This window comes from Lycium barbarum, chromosome 1 (assembly GCF_019175385.1).
Source record: "Lycium barbarum isolate Lr01 chromosome 1, ASM1917538v2, whole genome shotgun sequence".
NCBI lineage: Eukaryota > Viridiplantae > Streptophyta > Magnoliopsida > Solanales > Solanaceae > Lycium > Lycium barbarum.
Window position 1 is genome coordinate 124538635 of NC_083337.1, and position 26109 is coordinate 124564743.

Sequence of the window (26109 nt, forward strand, 5' to 3'; positions counted from 1 at the left end):
AATTTTTATGGCCAAACGCCTACTTAAAAAGACACCCTTTTTGTTTAAAACATTAGCTAAACTTACGTTATCTTTAATATTAATAGAAGTGTTATTCAGATAATCTGGCAAAATACAACCAACGAATTGCTACTTCACCATGTATTTTTTCTTAAATAACTCTATTTGATCAAGAAAACTATTAAAAATAAGCAAATTTTAAAAGATGGCGAAATCATGACAAGATACTATAGAAAGAAAGACAAAACATTTTAGAAAAAGGACAAGAAACATTAGATATAAACAAAAATCGAAAGATAAGGAACTAAAGAAGAAATATTATGACTACTTGTATGGAAAGATAAGCGAGACAACTCTCCACTAAGAACCCATTTGGATTGGCTTATAAGTTGTTTTTAGCTTTTTTGAGTGTTTGACTGGCTAGCTTAAAGCCATTTTGTTCTTAAAATAATCCCAAAAAATTAATTGGGCCCGTTTGATTTAGCTTATCTAAAGCAACTTATAAGCAAAAAAAAAGAAGAAGTTGGGCTACCCTAATTTTTTTTTTGGGCTTATAAGCTGCTTTTTTAAGCTCATCCAAATAGGTTCTAACTACTGACCTTCTATTCTAATTTGTGTCCTCCATAGCCTCCTATCTAAGGCCATGTCATCGATAAGTTGTAACTGTATCATGTCCTGACTAATCATTTCTCCTCAATATTTCTTCAACCTACCTCTACCTCTCCTAAAACCATCTATAGCCAACCTTTCACATCTCCGCACTGGGGCATTCGGAAATCTCCTCTTCACATGTCCAAACCATCTCAATCTCGCTTTCCGCATCTTGTCCTGCATCGATATTGTTATTCTCATCTTATCCTGTATATATTCATTTCTAATCATACCTCTTCTAATGTGTCCACACATCCACCGTAACATATCTCATTTCCGTAACCTGTGAATGTGAGAGATCATTTTAAGTCTTCTCTATAACTGTTAATAAATTAACCAATAAAGTTTCCCCTTTTTTTCCCTTTTTTTGGTAAAGTTTGCATGCTGATTAATCTGAATCCCTGATTAGTCTTTTCCATTTTGAAAAGTTAAGAGGGTGTGACGATAAATAAAAAAAAAACAGCGAAGAGGGGCAACAAGGAAAACATATCGTAAATGATGGTGTGTCAGCCTAATCATAACATCGCCGCTCCCCTCGTTACTAAATATTTTTGAAAAAAAAAAACACAAAAGCTCCTCATCTTTCAACAATAACAATATTGTAATTTCCCATACACCATTTTTTTAATCTTTTCTCTTTCCCCCGCTTACATATTATGTATACAGATAACCATACTGCATTCTATGGTTAATTTACATTTGACGGATTATTGATTCTTACACTCTTCAACCATAAGCAACAACCTTCACTGCTACTTTTTTTCCTCTTTCGTGCTTTGTCATCACTTTCCCTTTTTGACTTTGCAATCAATTTGCTATTTCTGCACTCTAATTTTCCACTTCACAGTTCAATTTCTTAGATCTTAATGCATATATCTAATTTTTCGGACTTGTCTAATTTGATCAGGTGATTGTGATATGTATAGAACCTGGCATAGTTCATCTATGGATTTAATGAAATTAGGTTTAGGGTTAGTGTTTAATAAATGGAATTGCTTGGGAGGAGTTTGCATGATTTTGGGGGGGAAAATGGTGTGTTTTAATTAAGATAAATTTCATGGTCTTCAAATATCACTTGGCCATAGATTTCCAAGTTGAAATATTGTGATTTTTGAAACTTGAAGTTGTGTTTGGACTTGGAAAAAATTTGAAGTTTTGTGAGTGACAGTGAAATTTCTCCCAAAAATTTGAAAATATTTTGAAGATAAATCTGATCAAATTTTATGGCCAAACAGATATTTGAAGATAAATTTCAAAATCTATGGCCAAACGCTAGCTTAGGTTGGGGGTAGTGGTGTTTGAAGATGACAGATGTTCAGCAACAACGGCAACAGAAGCCCGGGGGATGATACCGGCTCTGACTTTGAGAGGGGATGGGAGGAGTTAATGCGCGGGCACTTGGACGAGTGTATGTCGTTTGCTTCTTGTAGTTCAGTACGCAACACTGAAGATGAGAGTGATGGTCTTGTGAGGAGGAGGAGTACGGGAATTGAAGGCGATAATGATAATCTGGCTGAGTCTTCTGCTGCTAGGCGGAGGCGTTCACGGATTTTGGGTAGTTGGGCTGCTCGACGGGCAGAAGATATGATTACTACTATCGAGAGGAGGAATCGTGAGTCTGAGTTGATGGCACTTGCTGGTTTGCACACCGTATCAACGCTTGATTCTTCCTTCTTGAGAGAATCACAATCTCCTACTTCAAGGCGTCAGGGTGATGCTGAGAGGACAAGCAGTAGGTCGTCGACTATTTTGCAAATGTGGCGGGAGTTTGAGGATGAGCATGCATTGAATCGTGCCCGAGAGAGGGTGAGGGAAAGACTGACACATCAGAGCAGTGTGGATTCTAGTACCAATATTTCGAGTACTACTATTTCAGAAAGCCGGGAGAGTGAGAACCATGGTAGTTTGGTGGATGCTAATGAGAGTGAGAATGAGTATGGTACTTGGTCTCACGACCTGATTGGACCACAGATTGAGAACAGCGAGCATGAAAACTCCAGCCGTGAACAGTCTCCTGATCTAGGGGAAGTTGAGAGGGAGAGGGTGAGTCAAATCGTTCGTGGATGGATGGAGAGTGGGACCAATGACCATTCATCTTATGTTTCCCAGAGGAATGGTGGCCCAAGAAGTGAATGGCTGGGGGAGACAGAGCGTGAAAGGGTGAGAATTGTGAGGGAGTGGGTCCAGATGACTAGTCAACAAAGAGGAGCTCGTGGTGGCAGAAGGGAAGAACAATCCAATGGGCTTAGTGCTCAAGTTGATCGTGTTCGTGATGGGTCGGTTGCTGACCACGAGGAAGGCCAGCCAGAGCACGTACGCAGGGACATGCTGAGGCTGCGTGGAAGGCAGGCTTTACTTGATTTGCTTGTGCGGATTGAAAGGGAAAGACAGAGGGAACTTCAGGGTCTCTTAGAGCATCGTGCAGTTTCTGAGTTTGCCCACCGCAGTAGGATTCAGGTTCATTGTTATTCTTCATTCAGTTTTCATGTTCTATTTTCTTATGGAATCCTTAATAGAGGTCTTGATTTAATTGTCCGTGTGGGCTTCATGTTTTTATCCTTTGTTAAATTCTGAAGTTTGACATTTTGAAGTTGAAAATGAAATTAACATAGATGTTCACTACCTTGAACTGTGCTCGTTTTTACTTTGTTCCTCTTAGACGTAGATGGAACTGGTCTTTTTGAGTATTGTCTGTTGTATTTGGAGGTGTCTTTGAGCTGTCAGCTAATTTCTTTTAGGTTTGTTGCTTACTTGCTTAGGCATCTTATTTTATTCCCTTTTACAGTCACTACTAAGAGGAAGGTTCTTGCGAAATGAAGGGCCTGCTGAGGAAGTGAGACCACCTTCAATGGCAGCAAGCGAACTAGTTCAGCTTAGGCAACGCCACACTGTCTCTGGGCTCAGGTATGTGGCCTGGTCAATTGTGTTTTGCAGCAGGATTTGTCTCAATAATTGACTTTTTATTACTTGTTGAAGCTTTCCCTATGCAATAAGTTATTAAATGTTTGTTCCATGCGGTATACTCTTTCAGTTTTGTTGTAGAACAGTAACATCTTGTCCAATTTCCTTCTGCAGCCGTCAGAATAATTCACATTTTTTTAAACCCTCAGGGGTTGGCTTGGTGGCAATTGACTTGAGCCTTGGGGTGCTCCCTTTCAAGGTCTCAAGTTCGAAACCCACTGGGTGCAAACAATTTCTGAGGGCCATCGGACTGGGGAAACCCTGAATTAACCGTGGTGCACTTGCGGGAAACTCCTTGCCGAGGGCCTGTGCACCCACGGGATTAGTCGGGGCTCAAAGAAACTCGGACACCCGTGGCTAATCAAAAAAAAAATAATAATTCACATTTTTTAATGGTTGTTTGAAGAGGACTTATAAAGTTATTGATATTACCCTCAAGTATGATCATATCATGGTAACTTATTATTGAAGTTCCAACATTATGCAACTAGGTTTTTTGTCCAGTTGGTTGATAGCCATGACCAAGATCAATCCTTCCTTGAGTCCAACTTGGATTGCAGTGCTATTTAAATCTTTGCTGCTGATTGTCTTGATAATTAGTAATACTTATATTATGGAGTTTCAGTTACAGTTCCCAAAAACAATGTCTGGGAATGTACCCAGCAGGTCTTTAGTTGCAAATGCATTGTTGGCGGGGGAAAAAGAAAAAGGAAAGCGGGAAAGATGTAGAATATGTTTCAGAAAACATTAGTTATGAAAGGGAGTAGAGTACTGGCATTAACCTTAATTTTGCACTAGTTAAATGTGATTCAACTTCTAGTCTTCTACCAGAAAATCAAGATTGCACCTGATTTATTTTCTGTAGAGGGGAGAACTTGCAGATTAAAGGGAAAAAGAAGAATTGCTTGACAAATACTTCTTTTATCTAATGTGGAGCATTCAGGAACATGATTGGTGATCTTACTATTCTCATCTCAACTCAATTTTGGCGTTATTTGGCTCTTAAATTCTATTGCCTGACCAATGTGATTGAACTATTGTGTTTAAGATCGCTTAGAACTCAATGATACATCAGTACAAGTCTATAGTTATGTGTGTCTAACGATTAATTGGTTGTTTCCCTTAAAAGCTTCGGGTGAATTGGTCGCCCTTCACATTTCAGTTGGTTTGCAGTGTATTTTCTTGAGTTCTCTCTCTTCTGTCTATAATTGACTCTAAAAGTAAAAATTGTGCATGCGAGGTTATAGAATCAGTTTAGTATCTGTTTCATGTAAATAGGTTAGTGGACAAATCCCCCCTCCACCCCCTAAAAAATTATTTTAAGGAAACTGTGCTTTACGATGTGTTTGGTACGAAGGAAAATATTTTCCATGGAATATGTTTTCTTGGAAAACAAGTGGCCTTCTTACTTATTTCTAGTGTTTGGTAAGTAAGCAAAAAAGTATTATCCCAAAAGCATTTATATGTAATCTAGCAAAACACTATGGGGGTGCGATGGGGTGGGGAGTGGGGGTCCGGGGGTGGGATGGTCAAGGCGTGGGTGTTGAGGGCGTTGGATGGGTGGAAAGAGTTAATGAACCTGGAATATCACTTATGGAACTTGTTATACCTACTTCCATTATGGAAGTCATTTTCCTCACTTTGTAAGGAACTTGTGTTCGAAAATTTTTTCCAAAATATTTTGACCAATCAGACATGAGAAAATTGGAAAACATTCCTTCATACCAAACGCACCCCTAGTAATGTTGGATTTTCTGAAAAATGAAGATTTATGAAGGAACACCTTTCCTTCCAAACCCCCCCCCCCCCCCCCCCCCCCCGGTTTTATATTATATTCTTCTGTCCTTGTCGAAACAGATTTAACAAATCGAATCAGGTTATGAGTTTGTGTTGAGATCACTGACGGAACAAGGATTTATTTTCTCAATGTACTGTGGTGTTTCCTTTTTATTTCTGTTGCTGTGTTGTCAAAGACTTATTTAAGGCGCGCTTAAGCCCTAAAGCTCAGGGAGGGTGCTTCGCTTCGGTTAAGCTTCACTTCAGTGTAGGCAAGGTGCTTAGGCGCATGTCTCATTGCCCATGAGTTCTATCTTGAATAAAGCAGCACTAAAACAATAAATATAATAAGCAAAAGAGATATATTAATCGTTAAGAAACACTTTGTAAATAAATTTGTTACTTTTTTCTTGCATTATGTTTATATTTTTACTTTTTACTTCATTGGACCTTTTTAAAAAAAAAAAACTAAAGCCCGCACTTTATTGCGCTTTGCGCTTAAATCCTTAATAGACCTTGAACGCTTTTTAAAGCTTTTCGCCTTTGGCAAGACTGTTCTATTGCAGTACTGTATAAATCAATCAAGATTATGGTGGTCTTTCACCCATTTAGATCTCAGGCGAATTGATATCAAGTTTCAGCATGTTAACAGCGGTAAGAGTGAGTTGAGGTAATTCAATGAGAAGCTTATCAAAAAAAAAAAAAAAAATCAATGAGAAGCTTATGTGAAAAGAAAATGAACTAGAGGATTAAGTAGCTTCTACAATACCACCTTTAGTTTGATATTAATGTTCAATAGATCTTAGTTTACATGTCACAATGTATTTATTCTTTCTTGTGCGATGCTTGTAACATTGTTTAGTAGTTAGTTAACTGCACATATCTTAAACAAGGCTGAATTTCTAGAAGCACTTGACAAAGAATCCACATTTTCCTTTTGGAGCTTCATCTTTGGAAAGATTTTCTGCTTCGTGTTTCGTGCTTCATCATATCTCTTGCATGAGATGGCTACCTAAGTGATTTGCATTTCCCAGTCATACTTTGGACTGATTCTCACTTTTTGCACCCACCCTTGTTAGAAAATCTGCATTTTAAGCAAAATGATTATTTTTGTCATGTTAAAGCATGAGTTCGTGATCCTTTTATCTCAACCAGGCAAGGATTTCGCTCCAGATTAGAAAACATTGTACGTGGTCAAGTAAGCAGCAATTCTGAATCTTCATCTAATAGTGGCAACAGGGGTCTGAGAAGTAACCAGGCTCACGCAAATCCTTCACAGGAGGTACAAAATGAAAATCTTCAACAGCTGCAGTCCAGGGAGCAAGAGCGGATTACTCATCAGTTGCCTGATCACAGAGAGAGTTTTGATTCCAGTACAACTGGTCAGGCTACAAATTCGATAGTGTCTCCTAACCAAGGAAGGGGTCGAGTGGAACCTGTTGTTGAAGCTGAAGGAGCAAATCAGCGGGATGCAACTTCTAATGAACGGACTCGTGGAACTATGGAGAATACAAGTGGGAATTGGCCACAAAATCAACCAATTGCTTGGCACCCTGAAACAACAGGTGACGCGAATAGAGATGAACGCCGTTTACAAGAAAATAATGAGGTTTGGCATGAGAATGGGTCACGAGAAGCTGTGGAGAATTGGTCAGAAGGACCTTCTGATCCTCCTAGAATGCGGCGTTCTGTCCCTTCTAGGAGAATTAGTAGATTCCATCCGCCCGATGATGATAATGTGTATAGTATGGAACTCAGGGAGCTTCTTAGCAGGTAAAATGCACGTATCATTCTGTTATTCCATCTATACTTCTGAGGTATTCTTGTCCTTTTATTTGTTGAGATTCTTTGTCTGGTAGGAGGAGTGTTTCCAATCTTCTTCGCAGTGGCTTCCGTGAAAGTTTAGATCATTTAATTCAGTCATATGTAGAAAGGCGAGGCCGTACTCCAATTGACTGGGATATGCATAGGAACTTGCCTATTCCAACTTCACCTGAAAGGGATCAGGACCAACAGAATGATGAGAGAAATGATGCCCAACAGGAAGGAATTGCCAGGCCTTCACTTGTGCTGCCAACTCCTCCTGTACCTCCTCCGCAACCACTTTGGCATCAGGATTTGCACCAGTCCAGTTGGCCACGTCACTCTGTGCATCGTTCTGAACTTGTAAGCTTACCACCTTTTCCTATAAGCTATTGTTATATGGCCTGATAATTTTTCAATTTGATACTGATACCTTGTGGCTAATGCATCTACTTAATGAACGAACACTTCTAATAAACCAGTGATAGGAAATATCGAAAAAAATGATTGCCTTATCAGGGTGAATATAGGGGCAAACTCTACAGGAATCAGATGATTGTGCGTCTTTTCTGTTTTCTTCCCTCTTATAAGCGCTCACGGACCGACAACTTAGAATATTGCACTCTTTACATGCGTGTAAGAAAAGTATCTATGGTAGTACTTATTTGTCTCCAATATGAGCAGGATAATATTCTGTTCATACCAGTATGTATAATAGTTTCACGTCCACGGTCTATATATGTTTCGTTAATGGTGTCCATATGATTATTCTGCTTTATCTTGAACTGAGGGGTTGTTTGGTTGAGAAGCAAGTCATGCAGGGATTAGTTATAGAGGAGTTGAAATGCAGGGATTAGGATTGTAACACATAGATTAGTAATGCAGAGATTAAAAATGTAAGAATTGTAATGTGGGGATTATTTATTATTGGATGATTGATACGTTGTACTAAATATTATTATACCCTGTATATTTAAAGTATGTGCTTCTTTTTAAACAAAATATTATATTGGTCAACATGAAGAGTCTTTTGGTCATTTAATAATTTTAATCCATGTATTGTTAATCCCTGCATTCTTTTTCCGCATTCTATCCTGCATAAAGTAATTTAAAGATTCTGCGTAACTTATGTGGGTTTTGGACTTTAGTTATGTGGAAAAGAAAAATTCAAACCAAATTATGCTAAGTTTTATGTGGAAAGGAAAAATGAAACCTAACATTGTGTAAAACAATGAACAATTTTATGTGGAGATTAGCTTCTCCATTTTTCCAAGCGTCTCCTGAGTGCATTCTATTCTAAGCAGGAGTGGGAGATGATGAATGATCTTAGAACGGACATGGGAAGACTGCAGCAAGGTATGAATCACATGCAAAAGATGTTGGAGGCCTGCATGGATATGCAACTGGAGTTGCAACGTTCTGTCAGACAGGAGGTTTCAGCTGCTTTAAATAGATCAGCTGGTGGACAAGGTCTGTCTCTCATCCATGGCATACAATAAAACATTGAAGCTCTTATGATTGCCGTACCTCCTCTAACCCATCTATCTGTTTCTCGTCAACATCATTTGATTTCTTCTTATTGGGTTTGGCCCTGCAAATTTATTGCAGGAGTTGCTGAGACTTTAGTCGATGGATCTAAATGGGGCCACGTGGAAAAGGGTACTTGCTGTGTTTGTTGTGATAATCACATTGATGCCTTGTTGTACAGGTAATTTTTTTTTAAAGCTGTTTCATGTACCTTGCAGCAACTACTTCAGCAAGTGCAAGGAATGAGTCATATCGACGAAAAATATAATGATATTCTGTTCAAGATCTTTTGGTAGTTAATGCTTTCTTTGTATTTTGGCAGATGTGGGCACATGTGCACTTGCTACAAATGTGCAAATGAATTGGTTCGAGGTGGAGGGAAGTGTCCATTGTGCAGGGCACCAATTGTTGAGGTGATCCGAGCTTACTCAATATTGTAAATCCAAAGGACAGGAAGTTCAAGAAAAACTAAGATAAAAGTTGGTAAGGTATGGAGGAGTTGTATGCTCCCGCTGCCGAGCTTCTCAGATTCTTACCTGTATAGTGTTTTACTTGCCTCCATTCTTCTGATTATGTGGTATGCTACACACTGTTTAATTGGAAAAGCAACCACCAAGACGCACTTCTGTTGCATCATTCATTCGTAAATGAAAGGTTAATTAGTTCTCTTCCAATTTGTGACTTTTGATTTTTTTCTTTTTGTCAAGCAAGAAGCACCCATTTCTTTACTTCTTTTGTTTTACTTTGGTTTGGTTTTTCTTTTTCATTCTATTTATCTTTTTAGTCATTGCACTAGGTGAAGAGAAAGTAAAAGATAAAGTATTGATTTGCAGTGTCAGAATGGATGAAACGATTTTCCATTATCAAACATTGGGTGTAGTGTTCTCTCGACTGCAGCTCTTGACAGGGAAAAATCAGGATAACGGCATTGGGGGAGGCTCATGGACTTTTCTCAAGTGCATTTGCGGTTATATTTGAAATATTGGTGATCTCTAGCCATTAGTTTTGACCAATTGTCCTGTAACTTATTGTCCAAATGATAAAAATTGAGATGTTTTGGTCAAAATAAACTTCGGAGACAGAAAAAGAAGTACATGGTACCTTTCTTATCTTCTTCCTTTCCTATTAATTTTATGGAGATTCTTGATCTTTTACCAGTATGGCATATATTGGACATCAACTGGCTTTGAAATACTAAGGAGCTAACATCATAAAACCCAATTGAGACATTGTGGAATAGGCTAAACCTCTCTTAATGTCTTTTTGAGCAAGAGCTAAAGTAGCTCCTAATAGTACTGTTATTATTCCTATGATTTATCATATGAATAATTGAACGTTCGACTGCCCAATCGACTCTAGTCCGGCCTTATCATACATGCATCGTTGCTCAGCTTCACGACTATATTTTTTGGTTGAATTGACTTCCATGAATTTTGAGTAAACTATCATATTGTTTATGTTGGAAATAAGGGTTACAAGGGGTGCTATAAAAGCCGATTAGGTAGGATCAATATAGCAATTACTAATTACTGAAACCTAGTGGTTTTCTAAGTACATCTACTATGTATAACTAAGATCTCTTGAGAGATGGAACTATTAGAAAAAGCTAATTCTTTTCTCTCACAATCAAAACTAGGATTTTCGTTTGTCCAAGTCTTCCGCTTCCGCTGCACAAAAAACTCTTTAAGTTTCTGTTTTACGATTAGGTGCTATCTAATTAGTTTAAATTAATGTGCCATGTGTAATCCTTCAGTTTAATTTTAGAAGTCAAAGTAATAACACTAGGAATGAGAAGTGCATTACTTTAAGGAAGTGATTTTAAAACTGAATAATGTGATTGTTAAATTGTTTGTTGTACAGTGCTCGTCATGGATGAAGTGGATAGTTGGTCATCATTACGAATATAATATTTTGGGTTAATACCTACCTACCATTGATCATTATTCATGAGTGAAGTTCACGTTTAGAAGTCAAATCAATGGGACTATGTGCGCTACTTGGTGTATAAGGGAATAGTTTAAGGGAATAGTTTTAAAACAGAATAATGTCAATGATTGTTGTTTAGTGCCACCTTGACTTCAACCAAAATGAGAGACTGAAAGACCTAAAATAATGATTCCAGAAGGACTACTTTTAGTCCCTGGAAATTGGTGCGCAATGACGTTTGGTTGGTAATCTTTTCAACTCCATTAATTAGTTTTTTCTTCTATTTTTAACTTTTAAGAGGTAATTGTAGTGTTTTTGTTATTTCTTGAAGGCACTTGAAAATCTTGTGACGTTTTCTGTTACTCATTAATTTAACTATTCCCGTTAGAGTTTAGAAGAAGAAGAGGAATATGTTTTAGCCATAAAACGACTGTTTGCTGAAATAAATTCAAAAGAATATGTTTTAGCCATAAAACGACTGTTTACTGAAATAAATTCACACTTCTATCCTTTTATTATGAGTTAGCTCAACTAGCTGTAATTTTTTAATTATTTGGTCGGCAAATTTATATCTATTGATGTACTCTTACCACTTTTCGTAAGACCACTCAAATTTTCCTGAGCTCTAAAATAATGTGGGTGCTAATTACATATGCCTGAGCAGAACTAATAAGGAAAAAATAAAAAGGACAGTTTCGTAAGGAGAGAGCCGAAGTTACTCACCTATATCTGATTAATCTGGAAGGGAAGAAAGAAAATAAAGCCAAAAAACAGAGGAGGTAACACATGCTTCAAGCTTATTAGAATTAAAAGTTTAGTAATTTTAGTACTATTATGTGCCAGTATTTAAGTGTACATTCTAATTACACCACAAGCTCTCCATTATTCTAACTTCTTTTGGTTGGTTTATCATTTGATGTTTAGTAACCATTTTGGAAGCCGATTAATCCGAATTCATGTAAAAGTTGGGAGTAAAGCGCATTAAACCAAAGGCGACTTCATTTTTAGGACTTAAATCCGAAATCTCTAATTAGGAATGAAGAGGTACTTACTACCCTACAACCTTTTGCGTTCTCCATTCTTCTAACTTACAATGTCCAAAAAAAGAAGTGAAGCAGCAAGCTTCATATTTTCATAAAAATTAACAGCAATTAAGTAAAAAAGGAAAAGAACTTCCCCCAGTAAGTTGAGGGCAGCTGATAGTGAACTTATATTAAACATTTATAAACGTGTGATCTTGGAGAAGCTGGATTTGCTCTTAAATAAGGGCGTCTCACAATTTGAATATTTGTGGTCAGATTTCCATTATAGTGGCCCTTTTGTCTGGCAGAAGGAGACTTAGGGGTCATTTGGTTGGAAACAAGCTATTACAGGACTTATCCTGGGATTAGTTATTCGATCCTCCCACAGAGATAAAATAACACTATAATCCCGGAATAATTAATCTCGGGATTAGTTATACCGCGATTTTATCCCAACCAAACGTGAGCTAACTTCATCTCAAATATAATCCCGGAATTATTTATCCTTATCCCTCGTACCAAACGAGCCCTTAGCGTTTTGGCAAAATTGGTACTCCCTCCGTCCCAAAAGATTGTCTTAGTTTGACTTGACACAGAATTTAAGAAATAAAGGAAGACTTTTGAAATGTGTGGTCCAAAACAAGCCTTAAATATTTGTATGGCTGTAAATCATCTCATAAAGTTAAATTATTTCTAAATATAGAAATATGTCAATTTTTTTGGAACAAATTAAAAAAGAAAAGGAAGACAATTTTTTTGGGACCGGAGGTACTACATATTTCTCTTCCCTTTTTATGCTTACGCTAATTGGAGTTAGGAACCAAAATGCCCCAAAAAAAATATTTTGAACCAAAATACCCAACAAAAAAAAAGTTACCAAAATACCTTTAGCGCAGTAATTTACTGCGCTATAGTGTCTCCCATTTTTTTTTTTCAACCCTTTTGGTTAACCCTTCTTCCACTACACTTTTTAACGTACTTTGACCATAGATTAATCATGCTTCGGGACCCCAAAACTTCAATATTTTATATAGAACCCTAATTATTTTTGTGCGATTAATAAGGTAGGATCAATACATCAAGGATACACAAAAGTTCGGATGGCCGTTTTAGTGGTTGAAAAGTGCTCGAACGCCATTTTCGTTTGAAGGCTAGGTGACATTAGCTTGAAGTTCTTTACGAATACTTAAACTTGTTCATTAATAATTAATCAAAAGTTAGTCAAAATGGCAGCATTTATACAAAAAAAAAAAACTTAATTAAATTGCATCATTTATAACCTTGAGTAGATGAAAATACTTAACATACTAATATTCTTCAAAATAACAACATAATCATAAATTAAACTTAAAACTAAAATCACAACATTCTTAATCATCATCAGAGTACAAGTTCTCAATATCGTCCTCAGAAAAATATTGACGGTTTCTTAAGACACATCTTTTTTCAATAGCAGTTAGTTCTCTATGTTGACACCCAATTTTGTCTCGCCTCTCCTCCGAAATACCTATTTACGCTTCTAATATTTTTTGGCAACTTAAAAAAGAAATATAGCTGTTATTATTATTATTATTATTATTATTATTATTATTATTATTATTATTATTATTATTATTATTATTATTATAATTCACAATTTTTTTTATCATTTCGGCATTTTACCAGCTTATGCACACGCATCGCATTTATCTTCGCGTAATTTAATAATAGCATTTACTTACTGTTGAATTTCAAATATATTATCGCACGGCTATTATGGCGTAATTATTTTCATCTAAATACTAATAAATACATACTTTATATTAGGGGATATTTTGGCACACTCAGTATATGATTAATTTAAAATGGGTCTCTTATTTAAATTTAGAAGCCAAACTATTTCTTCCATCCAGCCCAATATTTTAAAACAACCAGCCCAAATTAGTTAACCCATTATTTTCATCCGCCCAGCCCACATTTTCAGCCAATTCAGCCCAAAAGAAAATTGACCCAGTCCATTAACCCGACCCGACCGGCCCATTTCCTTTTAACAAAAGATGAAACCTCTAGGGTTTCATCTCTTCTTTCTCCTCAGCGCCGCTCCCCTTTTTGTTCTCTCTCATCCGCTCCTCTCTCCACCACGCCGCACATCCCACGCCCACTTCCCTCTGTCCCCCACGCACATCCCACGCCCACTTCCCTCTGTCCCCCACGCTCCTCTTCCCCCCACTTCCCTCTGTCCCCCACATTCCTCTCTCTCTTCTTCACAAGCAAACCCTAGATTTCCCCTATAAATAATGATTTCTATGTTCGTTGAAGGGGAGTTCTTTTCAGTGCCAGAAATCCTCTAAAAAAGGATTTTCAGTCGCCCCAAAATCCCTACGAAATATTTTAGCAGTCACAGTGTAGTTCAAATATCGATTTAAAAATACTACACGTTTTCATTCTCTTTTCGCTGCTTCGGATCCGAGTGGATACTAACTCGGAGAATTTGAAGTGTTTTGAGGCATATCGGAGACCCTGCACCCATTTCGCTGCACTCGAAAAAGGTCGGTTAATTTCCTTTAATTATTTCTATTTGTTTAATCATTTATTTATGTTGTTTATACTGTTTATGTAGTGTGTTTAATTTTCTGTTAGCAGCGGGTATGATTAGGATGATTATGTTGTTTTGATTATAGTAGTAAGCATGGTTAAGGATTGAAATTATGTCATTAGTTTAGTCAAAGGGATTAGTAGATAATTAGCATGCCGATATTTTTAAACTAAGATTATTAGTCAGATATTATGAGTATGATTAGGGTAAAATATGCTAACAAGATTGTGACATTTTGATTAAAATTATAAGAGTGTTATTGGTAAAGTTGACTGGGAGTCCTTAGCATGCTGTTTAATCAATTTTTTTATTTCACTAAATGTCTATTTGAGTAGCTTGGCTGTTGATTATTTGGACCATGTATGATTTGTAGCATTTGTTGGTCTCCGTTAGATTAGTTAATCCTCTGTCGATAATGTCTGAGCACTGGTTAAAATGAGCTATGGACTGATATTTGAGTACTCGTTCAAATCTGAAATTGTAATATAGAGAAGCATATTAGTTTGTATTATGATAAGAATGATGGCTTGTGCTTAAGTATCCAATGAAGTACTAGCTTGATATTGCGAGCATGAGGTTAAGGTGTTAGTCTGTGTGTTGTTTTCCCTAAAAGTTGTTTGTTAGAACCTGAGCATGAGGGAGCTAAGTTTCCTTCTTAGTTCCTATCCATACTTTAACAAGATGAATTGTAAAACTCCTTTGGGATGTTCTCTATTTGAAGTGATAATAAGTAGCAGCTGATTTGCCTGAGTGAGATGCTTCACTTGACAATTTAGATTTCCCAACTTCAGTTGTTATCTATGAAAGTTGAATCTCTTTACATCTTTTCACATAAGCTGCCTCCAATTGTTTGTTTGAGCCCTGGGGAATAGACAAAATGTGGATGTGAAGTAGTTAGTTTGTTTGGTAAAGTCAAATCTATTTAAGAAGTTCTCTGCCCAAATATACTTCAACTGTGTAGCCTTCACTCTGTTTGTTGGTGCCATGTTGTGATGATGGAATTCCTTAGCTTATGTATGTGTGCGGCATCCTATGCTTTGTTAAAAGTAAAAGAAGTGAATGTCATGTTCATTCCTGTTAAAGAAAGCTAAAAATGGTCTGAATAATTAAAACCCTTGTGTGACTATATCTCTCAGCTTTTAAAATGCATACAGATTCTGCTTTGTGTATTATTTATTCTCTTCTTTAGATAGCTGCCGGTATGTTGATAAAAAAGGAAAATGAGGCAGATCACCAGTTTAGTTTAAATTAAAAATGAATAGATCACATATGTCCTTGTATGCTTTCCCCTTTTTTTTTTGCATCAGGTTGATCTGTCCTTCTTTGATTTTAACTTTGGTCTTAGTATGGTCACATCCTTTCAACTTCGCGATTCTGTATAAACTATGCTTATCTTCTTCTCCTCTATTTGGCTTACTTAATATGTGATAAAGGAAAGATTCTATAGTTATCGTAGTAATTGCAGTTCAAAAGTCAGTCGCCATTTCATACACTTAAAATGAAAAGAGAAAATATTACTTCTACTTTCTTGTTTCCCCTTCTGTCATCATCTTATTCCTGTTTTGAATTACCAGGTTTGGTATGAAGTCTTTTATTTGTTTGGCATGTTATGTCAATGCTCGAATGAATTCCCTTTTGACCCTCGAGTTTGGAAATCTTTGCCTAATGTGAAATTTTGCATGAATGATGTTTCATTAAATGTATGAAGTTTTGAAACAAGAAAAGGGGATTAGAAAACAGTAGTTGCATTTAAAATTTGTTTGTGTGTCGTGAATCGGTTAGCGATTGCATAGTGATTGTCTAGTCTTTTAGGATCTGCTGCTCTGTCCTGCTCGAATTTAGATTGAATATTGGCTTAGAACCCTGCTAAGGATGTTTGCCTAAAATGTCGTGTTTGGTCCAAGATGTACGTCTTGTATAGTCCATGTTTCCGTTGGAATATCCCATGATATATTAAATATTGTGTTCAAATAATGCATTATGTTGATTGAAATTGGAATTGGTACTGCTGGGCTGAAAATCTGTACTTTGGAGAGGAAAAGATAATTACCCTTTGTAGTTTAGTCGAGCAGAATTGCTAGCTATTGACAGGAATGATATTGTGCTACAATTATTAGTGCTTTGCCTTGTTAATACAAAGAATATGAACTGGAAACGTGACTGAATACCAGGAATATCTCTCCTGAATTCAGTAGATATTTGTATGTCATGTTTAGACTTTGTGCGCTGTTGCAAGTATATTTCAGTTGGTTATGTATATTTACGTATATTACTGGTATACCTTTATTTAAAACAGCTATGAATGTGTATACATGAGGTATACTTCAATATACACAAGTATATACACAACTTACTGATTTGTTTTGAGTCTATACTTATATGTTTAGCTTTATTCACTGATTAGATGCTAATCCTTCTTCTTTCGTTTTATGTATGACTATCGCATACGAGTCCGAGGGACTCGTTCTTCTCCTGCATTCGCTGTTGGGCTAAAAGCCCAACGCAACCTTCTCGAGTCAGCCCCCCATCAGTTCTGTCCGCAGCAAAGAAAAATAGAAAACGAAATTCTGGGCCAAAGCCCAATGAACGGGATTAGCCCGCAGCAGTAACATATAAAATTTATTGGGCCAAAGTTCAACAGCATGAATAGTTCGCAACAGTTGGGCCTGGAAAATGGGCCAGATCCATTCAATTTTCTTCCCCTCTACCTTATTTTATTGTTGTATATTTTTTATTTGCTTAGTATGACTAACTTTATCTTATTTTATTTTCTTAACTTAGATGAATCCTAATGAATTAGTAGGTTTAGTTTTAGTAATGGGTAGTTAGTTTAAGGAAGACTAAAATTAATTCCATAAGTTTTTATTCTCTTCTTTCATGTTAAAAATGTCTAATATTTATTTTATTTGGAATAATTGATTTGCAAAATGGCATGACCATATATTTTAAGTAAAGGGAATCATATTTTATTCTTGCTATCATATACATTTCAAAACGTCATTAATACACAAATATAAACTCAAGTATATTTTATAAACATTGTTTCCAAGATTCATCCAATTATATATATTTTCTAGCCGAGCATCGTTAAATAAGTTAATAAAAGGAGAAAGAAAACTCATTATCTTTTGCATTCTATTTATAAAATAAGTCTAGATTTTCTACATATAATGTAATTTTATTTCAAATTTAAATTGGCTAGGTCTTCTCTTAAACGCTTCTATTTATATGCGAATCATTATATTTTGCAAGTCTCATTTTAAAATAACATTATTATTTAAAGTTTAGCAATATTTATAGTTTACTTTAAATAACATTCGAAGTCTCCTTTTTGTGCAAATCATTCTACAAGTCTTGTTTTAAAAAATAGCATTTTTATTTAAAGCCTTAGCATATTTTTAAATCTTATTTTAAACAACGTCATTATATTTTTCTTTAAAACCTTAGTAATATTATAAGCCATTTCTATATTTATCTAATTAATTAACCTAAGTTTGGCCGGATAACCGTAGTTAACGGATCCTAAAGGATGCCTAACCCCTTCCCTTTAGGATAATATAGAACCCTTACCTAGAATCACACTGATTAAGCGGACTATTAACGGGGGTTTAGTTAGCTTTACCTTAGTTAATAAATTAGGTGTCTTAATTCACCATTAAATTAATTAGGTGGCGACTCCTTAAAATAAATAAAAAATAAGAATCACCAATATGTTGTACCCTAATTCAACCTGGTTAAAATGGGGTATAACACTCTACCGGTTGATGATGCTTGTTCTTCGGCCAACTTTAGCATGTAAAATCTACATCGTCTTGCCAGCATTCTGTTGTTTTCTTTTCTAATCCTTTGCACGGCAAGCTCGCAAGTTTCTGGACCTACTTGAGGCATGGTTAAGGAGTACCTTGTTGGGATTAGAGCGTTGAGATTTTTCAAGTCACGAACAAGACGTTCTGATTCGGCAAGCCGATGTGACCATTCTCGGCGTAAACCGCAATAATATTCCCGCGGATCTGAATATTTCACATTGCAGAAATCATCATTACGCTCTATAAGAAGGTGGGGATTTAGCTCATCTAGTTTGAAATCACTGGTATCGCTCGAAAAGCTGCTATGATTTGAACTTTCATCATCACTGCTATTTGGTTCTTTTGGAAGGAGTAAAGACCAAGCTGAGTTTCTACTACTCTACATTGAATATGGTGTAGTCTAATAACAAAAGAAAGGGCTACTTATATAGTTGCAAACCCCCAAGTACCCTCGGGGGGGGGGGGGGGGGGGGGAAGGGTCTTTATGACCCTACCTACTTACCTTATTGTAAGAAAAATATTAATCTTCATCGGACATTTCACAGTCCCAATCCCCCTTGGATCTAAATCTTGTGCTACCATGTATACCATATTCTACCCTATGGTAACGTATTTGCATCTGATTATTCTCTTCGCGAAAACGATTAAGATCCAAATTAAACTCTTGTGGAGTTCCGTGAGGCATTGACATAGCACGTTTGTTTGGGCGTTAAAGCCCTACTGACGCTAACTTGTGCTCCAGTGCTGCAGCCTCCCTAACACGCCAATCCCACTCCTCTCTCATTTTATTATTGTATTCTCGATTGAATCTGTCGTTAGGGTTATTTGAGTAATGAAAATCATTATCACCTAGTTCCCAGGTCCTACCCATTGTTTCAAAGATGTTTGCTGGAGTGAACGATATAACACGATTAATATCTCTAAATTGGTCAAAAAAAATGACCTAGTAACTCAATTTTGTGTGGAATGTTGTGTGGTTGGTAACAGTTATTCGTCAAATTACGTTATATAAAGTTTGATTCGAATCATGGCGTTTTTTTATTTGACAGTTGAGGTGACAATATGATGCACCGGTATAGCGCAGTAAAATACTGCGTTATACTAGTATAACGCATTAAATTACTGCGTTATACTGTCATAACGCATTATTTTACTGCGTTGTGACAGAATAACGCGGTAATTTATTGCGCTATTCTGCTGGGACATGACATAACACAGTTATTTCATGCGTTATGCAACACTCCATACTTAATTTGATTTGACGTAACACTACAAGACACTGTAATTGCATGCATGCATTGGTTCTATATTCAAACTTCAAATCCTATTAATACCGAGTTCGTATAAGGCAAAAAAAGCAAAAAAATTCAAAGTTTCATCTAGTTTTTGCATTTTGTATTCCTCTTAAATTATTCAAAATGTGGCAGATGTTCCAAGAATTAGAGTTTCTTTATTCTGGGACGGACAAATTGTATTCGAGGAAAATAATTTGCGCTATGATTCTTCCCCAAAATACCATGTTAAGTTTTCACTTGACTTAAAATTCTCAAAACTACTCCAAGCCTTGTATAATAAACTACAAGTTAGTAGAAGTGATTTTGATCTAAATATAATTGGAAAATATCCAATGTCATTTACGCCGCAAGGTGTAACTAGTTATGAATAGTGGTACATTCAAGACGATGATTATTTGAAGGTGCCTTATGATTATAGGCAATGCATAACTTTAAATGTCCTTGAAATGTATATAGAGAAGGTGCCCATTAATCGACTTGAATTCATGGCTAGGGCTCATCGGGAAGCCCGAAATAGACCTCGTCAGGAAGGTCTGTCTATAATTCAGGCCGAAGTCACTCAAGCGGAACCTACTTATCAACACAATTACCCTGACATGAGTACCTATGAAAGCATTTTGACTAGCCAAATGCCTCTGGATAGTTTAAGTCAGCAATTTGACGGGCAGTGGTAAATATTCATTTTTTACATTATAATTATAATTATAATTATAATTATAATTATGTGTAGTGGCACTTGAATGCTACTAATGATGTCGATTAGATTATTTAGGGGTTATACACTTGATATGGATCATATCAGACGGTCTCCTCAATCGGGATGAATGAATCAGGTTGAAACATCCTCAGCCTATCCAACAACTCAAAGCGATGGTCCTTCCTCAAGTTTTGGTGCAGTTGATTACTATCGGTACGTCTATTTTTTTTTTAACATCAATAGTGTTATTTGATGTGTAGTAGTTAAAACACCCTAATTTATTATGTAGGGAGAATGTGGTGGTTGCACCAAATTATAGGCAAAGGCCTGCTATGGATGGTCCGGATTATCCGAATTATATAGTGACATCATCCAGCGATAGTGAGGAAATACCTAATGCGGAGGAAAGTGACGATGAGCAAAGTGACGATGAGATTGTGGTTGGAACTAATCCTCAACATCAAGTAGAACTGTTGCAAGACATGATGAACAATCCGACACAGGAGGAGGAACTGAATTCACAGCAACCATTTGAACAGCAAGAGTCGACTCCGGTTCAGCCGCAAAGCCAATTTCAACAGCAAGAGTCGACGCCGATTCAGTGGCATTCCGATGAGATCCCCCATCTTGATCATCTTCAAGATCGCCCAGATGCCTTTGTCTTTACTAGGGATGATGATCATATTCAGCGAAGTTTATGGAAAGAGCCAGTGGATCTTTTAAAACAAAAGGCTCATATTGAAAAAGGGATGATTTTCAGCTCGAAAAAAATCATTGCAAAGGGCTGTTAATATTTATTGCATCCAGGGGATGAGGGAGTTTAAAGTTGACGATTCCACACGAAAACTTTGGCGATTGATCTGCAAGCGAAAATATCAAGGCTGCGAATGGATGCTCCGTGGTAAGGAAACTGCTGAAAAGATGTAGACTATTTCAAAGTTCTACACAAAGCACACTTGTGATATGGGCGACCTCCCAGATGATCATTGCAATCTAGATACTAATTTGATTGCGCGTGTATTAGTTGGCGACATTAGAGAAAACCCAAGGTATCCCCTTCGCCTAAGTTTATTTTATTTTTGGTGTTAATATAATGTTCCTCGTTATTATATGCTGATATTTCAACTTTTTCAGGTTCCCTATTAAAGATTGTATTAGAGCCGTCCTGAAAGTATATAGCAAAACTGTTACTAGGATGAAGGCGTATCTTGGGCGTAGGCGTGCACATGAGATAGTCTTCGGCAATTGGGAGGGCTCTTTCAAGACGTTGCCGAGATACATGGTGGCTCTACAACACTTTAATCATGGTACTGTTGTTGAATGGAAGCTCAAATCGAAGCCTGGTGTGCCCAGTAATATTTTTGATTTTGTGTTTTGGGCCTTCAAACCATGCATTGATGGTTTTGCTCATTGTCGGCCTGTAATATCAATAGATGAAACACATGTGTACGGGAAGTATGACATAAAGCTGCTAATAGCAGTTGGAATGGATGCAAATTGAGCTATATTCCCTCTAGCTTTTGCAATTGCAGCTAATGGGAGCATTAGTACGCGGGGTATGTTTTTGGACTACTTAAGGCAACACGTTATTAAGGATCTCATGGGAATATGCGTGATATCAGACAGACATGTTGGCATATTGCACAATATGTTCAATTTGCAAGGGTGGAAGCCACCCTTTGCCTACCATCGTTATTGTTTAAGGCATTTAAAGGCAAACTTCCAAAAGGCATATCGAATCCCAGCACTTTGCAATTGGATGTGGGCGGCTTCAACAGAGCATCAGAAGAAGAAGTTTAACCTGCAGATGGACATTATTAGGTGGGTGAATGAGGAAGCCTTCCACTGGTTGAATGAAATTGATAAAGACAAATGGACATTACACCAGGATGAAGGTAGGCGATGGGGTATGCTGACAACAAACAGCTCTGAGTCATTCAATGGCCTGTTGAAATCTGCAGGGGGACTACCCGTCACTGCAATGGTGAGAATGACATTTAAGCAGGTTGTGGATCGGTTCGTCAGTAGATCAAAAGAGGCCAAAGCACATGCAACAACAGGTCTAAGATGGATGCCAAAACCGTCAAAACTGTTCGAGTACCACAAATATAAGGCTCAAAAACATGATCGGATGGAATACAACCCTGCAGAGCGCATATTTGAACTCGCAACAAGTGTGCACCAAGGTAAAGGAGGTAACGTCCACACAATTTGTGAGATTCCAAGAACATGCACATGCGGCAAGTGGCAATCATATCACATGCCATGTTCTCATACCTTCAAGTGTTTTATCGCAATAGGAAAGAACGCCTCCCCGTACTTGGCTGAGGAATATACAGTTGAAAATTATGCAAGAACGTATGGTGGAAAGTTCTACCCACTTGGTAGTGAGAGTTATTGGCCACCGGATCCATTTTCAATGGTTGCAAATAAAGCATTTATCCGTAAATTCAGAAAGAGTGCATACTCGCGTATTCATAATGAAATGAATGTTCCACCGGGGAGATACACTCGAAAATGCTCATTTTGCAATTATGTTGGTCATGATAAGCTCAAGTGTCCCTTACGGCATGGTGGTCAAACTACATCTCGCGGTGGAAGTACCTCTCGTGGTGGAGGAAACTTTCGTGGTGGAAGTACCTCTAGTGGTGGTGGCACATCTCGCGGTGGTGGCGGAAGATCAACTCAAGGGCATTAATTGATGAATGTTTTTAATGTTTTTTTCTTACTTTGATGATTGTATTTTAAAAAGTTTGGGTTTCTTATTAATGAACAAGTTTAAGTATTTTCATCTACTCAAGGTTATGAATGATACAATTTAATTAAGTCTTTTTTTTTGTATGAATGCTTCCATTTTGACTAACTTTTGATTAATTATTAATGAACAAGTTTAAGTATTCGTAAAGAACTTCAAGCTAATGTCACCGAGCCTTCAAACGAAAATGGCGTTCGAGCACTTTTCAACCACTAAAACGGCCATCCGAACTTTTGTGTATCCTTGATGTATTGATCCTACCTTATTAATCGCACAAAAATAAGTAGGGTTCTATATAAAATATTGAAGTTTCGGGGTCCCGAAGCATGATTAATCTATGGTCAATGTACGTTAAAAAGTGTAATGGAAGAAGGGTTAACCAAAAGGGTTGAAAAAAAAAAGGGAGACACTATAGCGCAGTAAATTACTGCGCTATAGTAGTTAACGGAGCCGTCCCCGTTAACTATTTTAGCGCAGTAATTTACTGCGCTAAAGGTATTTTGGTAACATTTTTTTTTTATTGGGTATTTTGGTTCCAAATGTTTTTTTGGGGGTATTTTGGTTCCGGACGCCGCTAATTGCGCAACCTCCTAGGAGTACTTATTAACTAGGGTAGGATACTGTGTGGGTGTTAAGCCTGTTAAACGATTCTGGTTAAACCCGGTATACCGGTTATGCGGTTGCGAAAACCTTGTTACATCGGGTCGGTTACGATTTTTATTTTCGCGAACCGGTAACCGGTGCCGGTTAACTGGTCAAAATAATAATAAAAAAATTCTAGGCGAATCTGACCGTTATTGGGCCGTTGCCCAACGATCCAATTTTATTTTTGCCTTTGGCAATGGCATAAAAACCCATTTTTGCCCCCCCCCCCCCCCCCCCCCTCCCACCCCAAAACCCCCAAACTTTAATTTTTAACACTTCAACCCCTTTCCCACTCCTATATAAATTCCTCTCTATTTTATTTTCATCCACACCAATTTCCTCTTCTCAAATCTCAAATTCTCTCAATTATTAACTACTTTAAAATTACAAGTTCTCTCAAATTCTCAATTATTAGCTATTTTATATTTTGCAACTATAAAATGACAAAGTGTTGGTAGAGTTAGTGGATTTGCAAGTATTTTTATATTTTGCAACTATATAAAAATAAAGTGTTGGTAGAGTTGGTGGATTTGCAAGTCTAGTCGCCTTCAATTCAACATTTGTTTTGGCGGAATTTATTTCGACAATTTGGTACCTTTGTTCCAACTTTATTTTTAATTTTGGCAATTTATTTTCTTGCGATTTATTTGCTTGCGATTTAATTATGTCTAAGAGAGTTAGAAGAGGTAGTGGTAGTCGGGGGGGGGGGGGGGGGGGGGGAATTATGGAGGAAACATTTGTGTGAAACGGAAGCATATATGATGGGTCAAGTTGACATTACTCAAAATAATCCAATTTTAGAACATGAACAATCAGAACATCGATTTGGCCCAATCTATAATGAAATTATTGATGATGACGATAACGAAACACAATCACCGGAAAATCCAATGGGAGATAGTGATACACACAAGGACAACAACAACAACAACAAGAATCACAAACACAACAAAAAGCGACAAAAATTTGTACGTCAAACTCTAAAGTTTGGAATTTTATGACTAGAGATAGGGAGAAAGAAATTGCCATATGTAATATATGTAAAAAAGCATTTCAATCAAGTGTAAGAACAATAAGTCTGGGGGAATGGGAACACTAAGGACTCATTTAATAAGTACACATCCGGACGTTTGGGTAGAGGGAACGGGTTCCTTAGGGGGTAGTCAATGAACAATAGACCCACCTACTGAAAAATCTTTTGGTTACAACAAAAAAAAAGACCGTATAGAGATAGCTAAAATGGTAATTTATGATTGCTTACCATTTTCCTTTCCTTCGAGGCGGGTTTTGTTACTTATTTCAACGTAGTTATAATCCGATGTTTGAGGGTATTCCTAAAAGTACTTGTAAAGCGGATGTTATTGAGTTATATAAAAAATATAGATTTTATTTGCGTCATTTATTTAATTCTTTAAATTGTAATGTTTCCCTTACTGCCAATATTGGTCTTAGTCTTAATAAGTTAGAATTTTTTGCTATTACATGTCATTGGATAGATGATAATTGGGTCATGCAAAAAAGAAGTATAGCTTATTTATACGATGAAGGTAAGGGTCGTCATGACGGTAAATTTTTAGCGGATGGAATGACAACTATTATGAAATTTTTTAGCATTTACAAAAAAAACACTTTGTATTGCTTTAGATAATGCTACTAACAACACGAGCGGTTGGCCTTATAAAAAGGGGATTAAAACCTCCACTAGCGGATATTTTTCATATAAGATGTAGTTGTCACATTTTAAACTTGATTGTTAGAGATAGTCTTTCCTTATTTGATGATTCTATGCAAAAGGTTAGAGATGCGGTTGCTTTTCATTTTTGTAATTCAAGCAAGGCTAAAAATGAGAGATTTTAGAAATCAATGTGAGAGTCTTGGTCTTAGACCTAGAAAAATTCAAGTTGAAGTTGATACTAGGTGGAACTACACTTACATTGTGTTGCAACAAGCATATGCATATAGGATTGCCATACAAAATACTCACAACAATCACAATAAAGAGGTTTCAGAGTGGTTATATGATTGCGATTGGGAAGATGTTTTGGAATGTAAAGAACTTTTAGAACATTTTTATAATGCTACTCTTGTTTTTTCTAGACAATTTTATCTCGCGGTTACTGGGATTTTAGCATACTTGGCTGAAATAGCTAGAGTTTTATTTGAGTATAAGGAAAAACCGGGTTACCAAGCAGCTATTCATTCTATGAGGGAAAAATTTAAGAAGTATTATTTTCCCATACCAACTTTATTCATATTGGGTTCTATTTTAGATGCTTGTCTTAAAATTTCTTTTACCTCTCAATTAGTTAAACAAATTTATGAATATTTAGAAATTACCACCGAGGAACCATCACATTTGAGGCCCAAAGAGCCATAGATATTGAGCTTAGAAAAGTTTTTGAATATTATTCTAAATTGGAAGAAAGTGTTAATCCCAAACCTCCACCACCTAGTACTTCTACTTCTCAAAATAAAGGAAAAGGCATATCGAGTTTAGGTGATTTTCGGAGAATGTCTTCTTCTACTACTCAAACTACTGCAAACTTTGATGAACTTAACTTTTATTTGACGCAGCCATTGGTGACAATGACCATGCCCGAAGTGGACGTCTTAGGATGGTGGAAGAAATACAAGGCAAATTATCCGGTAATTGCAAGAATGGCTCGGGAT

The 26109-nt window shown here is 36.8% G+C and overlaps 1 pseudogene; it reads left to right on the forward strand.

Annotated features, from left to right (window-relative positions):
- The first annotated feature begins 1099 nt into the window (after positions 1-1099).
- On the forward strand, positions 1100-9392 carry LOC132637340 (uncharacterized; annotated as a pseudogene).
- The last annotated feature ends 16717 nt before the right edge of the window (positions 9393-26109 follow it).